Source organism: Neophocaena asiaeorientalis, unplaced genomic scaffold, assembly GCF_003031525.2.
Source record: "Neophocaena asiaeorientalis asiaeorientalis breed wild unplaced genomic scaffold, Neophocaena_asiaeorientalis_V1.1 scaffold123, whole genome shotgun sequence".
NCBI classification, from domain to species: domain Eukaryota; kingdom Metazoa; phylum Chordata; class Mammalia; order Artiodactyla; family Phocoenidae; genus Neophocaena; species Neophocaena asiaeorientalis.
Window position 1 is genome coordinate 6,593,729 of NW_020173666.1, and position 7,269 is coordinate 6,600,997.

The window sequence follows — 7,269 nt, forward strand, 5'->3', positions numbered from 1 at the left end:
TTGCCTTGATTTTTGCATTTGGGGAAAGTAATATATGGTATGAAAACAAGACTAGTAAGCAACATTTCATGCGTTCCTCTTAACAAATCAAAATGAGAAAATGGATGTGAAAGCACTTTGTAAATTCTAACGCACATGCAGATGTGAGTTACTGTTATCGATTTCATTACTGGTTAAGCTTTACATAAAGGATAAAAGTGGGCTTCCGTGGTGGCGTAGTGGTTGGGAGTCCGCCTGCTGCTGCAGGCGACGCGGGTTCGTGCCCCGGTCCGAGAAGATCCCACATGCCGCGGAGCGGCTGGGCCCGTGAGCCATGGCCACTGAGCCTGCGCGTACGGAGCCTGTGCTCCGCAGCGGGAGAGGTCACAACAGTGAGAGGCCCGCGTACCGCAAAAAAAAAAAAAACCCGATAAAAGCTAAGAGAAGAACTACATAAGGTACTTTACTGGAAGGAATTCTAAATGCATTTGAATGATGTATTTTACTTTCTAGGTATTTTAACAGTTCTGATAGAAAATCCCACCTTAATGAATGCTTTCACAGTTCAAAAAGTGGTCTGCTTTCAATCTGATCCTTTTTTTTTTTTTTTTGCGGTATGTGGGTCTCTCCCCTTGCGGAGCACAGGCTCCGGACGCGCAGGCTCAGCGGCCATGGCTAACGGACCCAACCGCTCCGCGGCAGGTGGGATCCTCCCGGACTGGGGCACGAACCCGTGTCCCCTGCATCAGAAGGCGGACTCTCAAGCACTGCGCCACTAGGAAAGCCCTTCAATCTGCTTCTTTACATGGGCAGAAGACTTCAACAGGCATTTCACAGAAGAAGTCATGCAAATGGCCGATAAACATATGAAAAGTGACCATGATTAATCACCAAGGAAATGCAAATTAAAGCCACATTTATTTACTGCTCCATGCCCAACAGAATGGTGCACATAGATAAATGCTACCGAGACTAAGAATTGGCAGGGCTGTGGAGCAACTGGCTTCTCACGCACTGCGGGAGTGTAAATTGGTACCTTCTGGAAAACTATGGGCACTATCTACTCTGTGGAATTTATGCACACCTTATGACCCAACACTCTCAGGTCTCTACTTCCAGGTGGCAGAATAAGGACCATTCCCCTCCCCCAAAGATGTCCCTGTCCTAACCTTGGGAACCCATGACTATGTTACCTTACACAGTAAAAGGTAAATCGCAGATGTGATTAAGGTAACAGACCTTGAGATGGGAAGATTATCCTAAAACTGGTGGGACCAGTATAATCATGTCAGTCCTTAAAAGCCAGAAACCTTTCCCACTGTGGTCAGAGAGAGATGCATGATAGAGGCACAAAACAGGAAAAGGGTTATAAGCCACCGCTGCTGGTTTTGAAGATGGAGAAAGAGTCATGAGGCATGGAAGGCAGAGGCCTCTTGAAGCTGGGAATGGCTCTCAGCTGAAAGCCAGCAAGAAAATGGGGGCCTCAGACCTACAGCAGCAAGAAACAGCTCGGCCAACAGCCAGAATGAGTAAGATAATGGATCCCCACCTAGAGCCTGCGTAAAACAGGGCAGTCCAGGGGCTTCCCTGGTGGCGCCGTGGTTGAGAGTCCGCCTGCCGATGCAGGGGTCACGGGTTCGTGCCCCGGTCCGGGAAGATCCCACATGCCGCGGAGCGGCTGGGCCCGTGAGCCATGGCCGCTGAGCCTGCGCGTCCGGAGCCTGTGCTCCGCAACGGGAGAGGCCACAACAGTGAGAGGCCCGCGTACAGAAAAAAAAAGAGAAGGCAGTCCTGCTGACATCTTGATTTCAGCCTGGAGAGATCCATGCCAGACTTGTGACCTCCAGAGCTGAGAGATAATACATGTGTGTTGTTTTATGCTGAGTACTTCGTGGTAATTTGTTGCAGCAGCAATAAAAAATGAATACAGTACCCAACAGAAATGTGTATGTCTGTGCAGCAGAAAATATGTACTATGATAGCCACATCGGTATGATTTGTAAGAGCCCCAAAGTGGAAAATCCCATGTGGACATTAACAGGATAGATGGATGAATTGGCCTGGGCATAAGTGGGGGCGTGGAGCAGTGGAGACAGGATGGCGATGGGTCTCACAGCAGGAGGGGGTATAGAATATGGAGGCAGACTGCGTGGTTCCATGGGTAGAAAGTTCAAGACCAGGCAGAACTATGTTCCCCTTACAGAGGTCAGAAGAGTGGTTGTCTTTGTTGGGGGAAAGGACTGAGATGAGGCACAAGGGAGCTTTGGGAGTGCTGGAACATTCCATGTCTTGATCTGGGTGGTGTTTACAGGGTGTGTTTACTTAGATGATTGGTGAGCTTTGTTTCGTGCATTTTGTACTTCAGTTAAAAACTTCACATAGTAAGAAGTGGTCTGGTGGGATTAGTAAACGTTTAAAAAATTTACACTAAAGACCACCTTGTAATGGTTATCTTTTTTTCTCTCATTTACGTTTTGGCTTCCCTCTGATTTTTCATCACAGAATATTCCCCTTAAGCCAGGAGAGTAGAAAAATCCAGTGAAATGCCACTAAACATCATGATACACTTGAATGAATTTAAACATACACACTTCGGCACGCTCCGCTTCAAAATTTCATTAATTTATTAATTATTTGTCCATTTTTTAATTTGAAGATCATCAGTTTCTTCTCCCTAGAAGCAAGTATTGCCATTTTCTTTTATTTCCTTTCAGAGATTTTTCTGTCACATCGAGTGTGTGTGTAAATTTTTTTTTCCTTTTTTTCATGAATGGTGACAATCTATACATAGGGGTCTATTCTTGCTTTTCTCACACATGGAGCAACGTTATAATTTTTAATAGATGAGTAGATATAGAATGATCACTCATTTGACTAATTCCCTTATTGATGGACATCTAGGTTATTGACAGTCTTTTGCTATTGTGAACAAGGCTGCAATTAATATCTCTAAAGACCCATCATTTTGCATAATCACAGTTACTTTTCAGTAATTTACTTCAAATCCATAAGTATTGATTGATATTTATGGATTTGAAGCTATGGTGGATGTTAACACTTTTTTTCCATATTAAAAATGGACTATCTACTGAGAAGAATACTCTCATTTAATGAATTCACTCTTCCAATGATACTTCAGTGCGTAACTTTAGGTCAGACAAAGCCTAAGCAAGAAAATTAATGTATATCTATAAAGGATGTATTTTTTAAATGATTTTTAGTTTCCTAGGGCTGCTGTAACAAAGTACCATGGACTGGGTAGCTTCAAACGACATAAATTTATCATCTGATAGTTCTGGAAGTTAGAAGTCCAAAATCAGAGTGTTGTCAGAGCCATGCTTTCTCCAAAGGCTCTAAGGACAAAGCTTGTTTTTTTGCTTCTTCCTGCTCCTGGTGGTGCTCAACAATCCCTAGCTTTACGTGGCTTATAGATACATCACTACAATCCCTGCCTCCATCTTCACATGGCTGTCTCCCTGTGTCTCACATGTCTATCTTCTTATAAGGACACCAGTCACATTGGATTAAGGGCCCACCCTACTCCAATATAACCTCTTCTTAATTAATTATATTTGCAATGACCCTATTTCCAAATAAGGTCACATTCTGAACTATTGGGGGTTAGAACTTTAACATATCTTTGTTGTGGGGTGAGGGAGCAAGTCACACATAATTTAACCTATATTATGGGCTGAATGTTTGTGTTCCTCCAAAATTCATATTTTGAAATCCTAACCCCCAATGTGATGGCATTAGGAGTTAAGGTCTTTGGAAGGTAATAAAGTCAAGAGGGTGGAGCCCTCATGAATAGGATTAGTGCCCTTATAAGAAGAGAGCTTGTTTTCTCGCTCTGTTTTCACCAGGTGAGGACACAGCAAGAAGATGGCCATCTGCAAGCCAGGAAATGGGCTCTCACCCAACACCAGATCTGCCAGTACATTGATCTTGGACATCCCAGCCTCCAGAATTGTGATAAATAAATATTTGTTGCTTAAGCTGTCCACTCTAAGGCAATGTGTTATAGCAGTCTGAACTAAGAATCTATAACAAATGAAGTAATCCATTTTATACTATTTGAACTTTTTACCATGTTCATGTACCTGTTTAAAAACAGCAGTGTAAGTACTACATGATCTGGTACATAACTGAGGAAAAAAATGAATATTATATATAAGTGGTGTCAGCATTCAGCAAATATTTGGTAAGTGCCAGGCCTCGTTGTAGGCACTGGAGATACAACTCTAAAAAAGCAGGCAAAATTCTCTGCTCTCTTGGGTCTCCATGGGGAGACAGACAATAGACAAATAAGTAAAATGCATCTTATGTTTAGACAGTAATAAGCACTAAGAAAAAAAATAAAATATGGAAGGAAAATGTAAAGTGTAAGGAGCTAAGTAAGAATCTTAGAATGGGGACTTCCCTGGATGTGCAGTGGTAAAGAATCCACCTTACAATGCAGGGGACACAGGTTTGATCTCTGGTCAGGGAACTAAGATCCCACATGCCGTGGGGCAACGAAGCACACACTCCACAACTACTGAACCCACACGCCTCAACTAGAGAGCCTGCATGCCGCAAATTACAGAGCCCACATGCTCTGGAACCCGTGCGCCATAACCACAGAGTCCACACGCCCTGGAGCCTGCACGCCACAACTAGAGAAGAGAAAACCCATACGCCACAACTAGAGAGAAGCCTGGGCACCACAATGAAGAGCCCTCACGCCGCAACGAAAGATCCCACATGCCTCAATGAAGATCCTGCGTGCTGCACCAGTCCGAATGGCCATCATCAAAAAAATCTACACACAATAAATGCTGGAGAGGGTGTGGAGAAAAGGGAACCCTCTTGCACTCTTGGTGGGAACGTAAATTGATACAGCCACTATGGAGAACAGTATGGAGGTTCCTTAAAAAACTATAAATAGAACTACCATATGACCCAGCAATCCCACTACTGGGCATATACCCTGAGAAAACCATAATTCAAAAGGACACATGTACCCCAATGTTCATTGCAACTCTATTTACAATAGCCAGGACATGGAAGCAACCTAAGTGTCCATCGACAGATGAATGGATAAAGAAGATGTGGCACATATATACAATGGAATATTACTCAACCATAAGAAGAAACAAAATTGAGTTATTTGTAGTGAGGTGGATGGACCTAGAGTCAGTCATACAGAGTGAAGTAAGTCAGGAAGAGAAAAACAAATACCATATGCTAACACATATATATGGAATCTAAAAAAGGAAAAATTGGTCATGAAGAACCTAGGGGCAAGACGGGAATAAAGACACAGACCTACTAGAGAATGGACTTGAAGATATGGGGAGGAGGAAGGGTAAGCTGGGACAAAGTGAGAGAGTAGCATGGACATATAGACACTACCAAATGTAAAATAGACAGCTAGTGGGAAGCAGCCACATAGCACAAGGAGATCAGCTCGGTGCTTTGTGACCACCTAGAGGGGTGGGATAGGGAGGGTGGGAGGGAGGGACACACAAGAGGGAAGAGATATGGGGACATATGTGTATGTATAACTGATTCATTTTGTTATAAAGCAGAAACTAACACACCATTGTAAAGCAATTATACTCCAATAAAGATGTTTAAAAAAAAATCCCGCGTGCCACAACTAAGACACGACGCAGCCAAAAATAAATTAAAGAAAGAAAATAAATCTTAAAAAAAAAAGAACCTTAGAGTGGCTGGTCTGTTTGAGGAAGAGCATGGGGCCAAGAGGCAGCAGGATGGACATGGTGAGGCCGTGGGCAACAGCAATGTCCCAGGAATAACGAAAGCCTGTCATACTGAGGGCGTAGAAGGAGGACTTGATTTTAGTCTGAGTGATGTGGGAGCCCTTGGCCGGTTCCAGTAGAGGAGTAGCTCCATCTGACATAGTTTTCAATATGGCTGCTTTGTTGAGAACAGGCTGATGGGGGTCAAGGTTAGAACCAGAGACATCAGTTGGGAATTTACAGCAAGAATCCAAGTGAGAGATGATATGGTTTGGACTGGGTTTGGGGTCGTGGGGTGGGGAGGTGTGGTCACGTTCTGACTATACACAGAAAGTAGAACCAACAGTATTTGTTGTCAGACAAGATTCAGGATGCAAGAGGAAAAGATGCAAGGGTGACCCTAAGACTTTTGATCTGAGCGATTGAAAGAGACAGAGTTGTCATTAACTGAAATGGGGACACGACAGGAGGAGCAGAGTTAGGGGAGAATCCAGAGTACAGTTTTGGATATATTAAGCTTGAGACAACTATTAAACATCCAAGTGAAGGTAATTAGAAGGCAAGCACGAGTCCGGATTTCAGGGTAGCGGGTCAGGCTAGAGATACACACTTTGGAGTCATTACCATATGAAGGGCGTTTAAAGCCACAGACTGTTGAAATCACGTAGGAAGTGAGTACAGATTAAAAAAAGAAAATGAGGGACTTCCCTGGTGGTCCAGTGGTTAAGACTCCACGCTTCCATTGCAGAGGGCACGGGTTCGATCCCTGATTGGAGAACTAAGATCCCGCGGTGCATAAAAAAAGGAAAAGAATCTGGTTTCTGAGTCTGAGAAACTCATGGCACATCCAGGTAGAGACTGAAAATACTACAAGAGCAATCTGCCTGAAAATACAGATTTGGAAGATGTCAGCAAATAGTAGCTAAAACGTGGACGTGAACGCTTAAAAATGCCAAGGTTTACATGGTGGGAATGGAGCCAGGAAGTGCAGATTTGGGAGTGGACCAAAGAGGAGGGGAGCCAAGGGGCATCACAGAGGCAGGGGAGGGGAAAGTTTCAAGAAGGAGAAAAGTATAATTCCTTAGAAAGGTAAGTGGGATGCATACTGAACGGGGACCACCGCCTCTGGTACTTAGGAGGTTTTGTTGACTTTAGAAGTCAGATTGCAATGGATGGAGGAATGGATGGGAAATAAGCAGGGTAATATTATCAGAAAGGAAAATAAACTCCATCTTCTGGCTTAATAACACGTTTCAGGTTGATAAATCACGGCACTGACCTCTTTTCTCCTCCTGCTGTTTAGAGATGTCTGGGCCCTCATTTAGTGCTTCCTTTCGGAGCACACTGGCCTTCCAGGTCTGTCTGGCAAGCACAGCACTGATGCTGATCTCTGCTCCTGCCCTTGTCCTTCAACAGGTTCAAACACTACTCATGGCTCAGATCCCAGCTAATCTTCTCTGAAAGTCTTCCCCAGTCTTCCAAGCTGCAAATTATCTTTTCTTCCTCAGAATTTCTACAATATTTATCTGTACATCTCTTAAAGTAC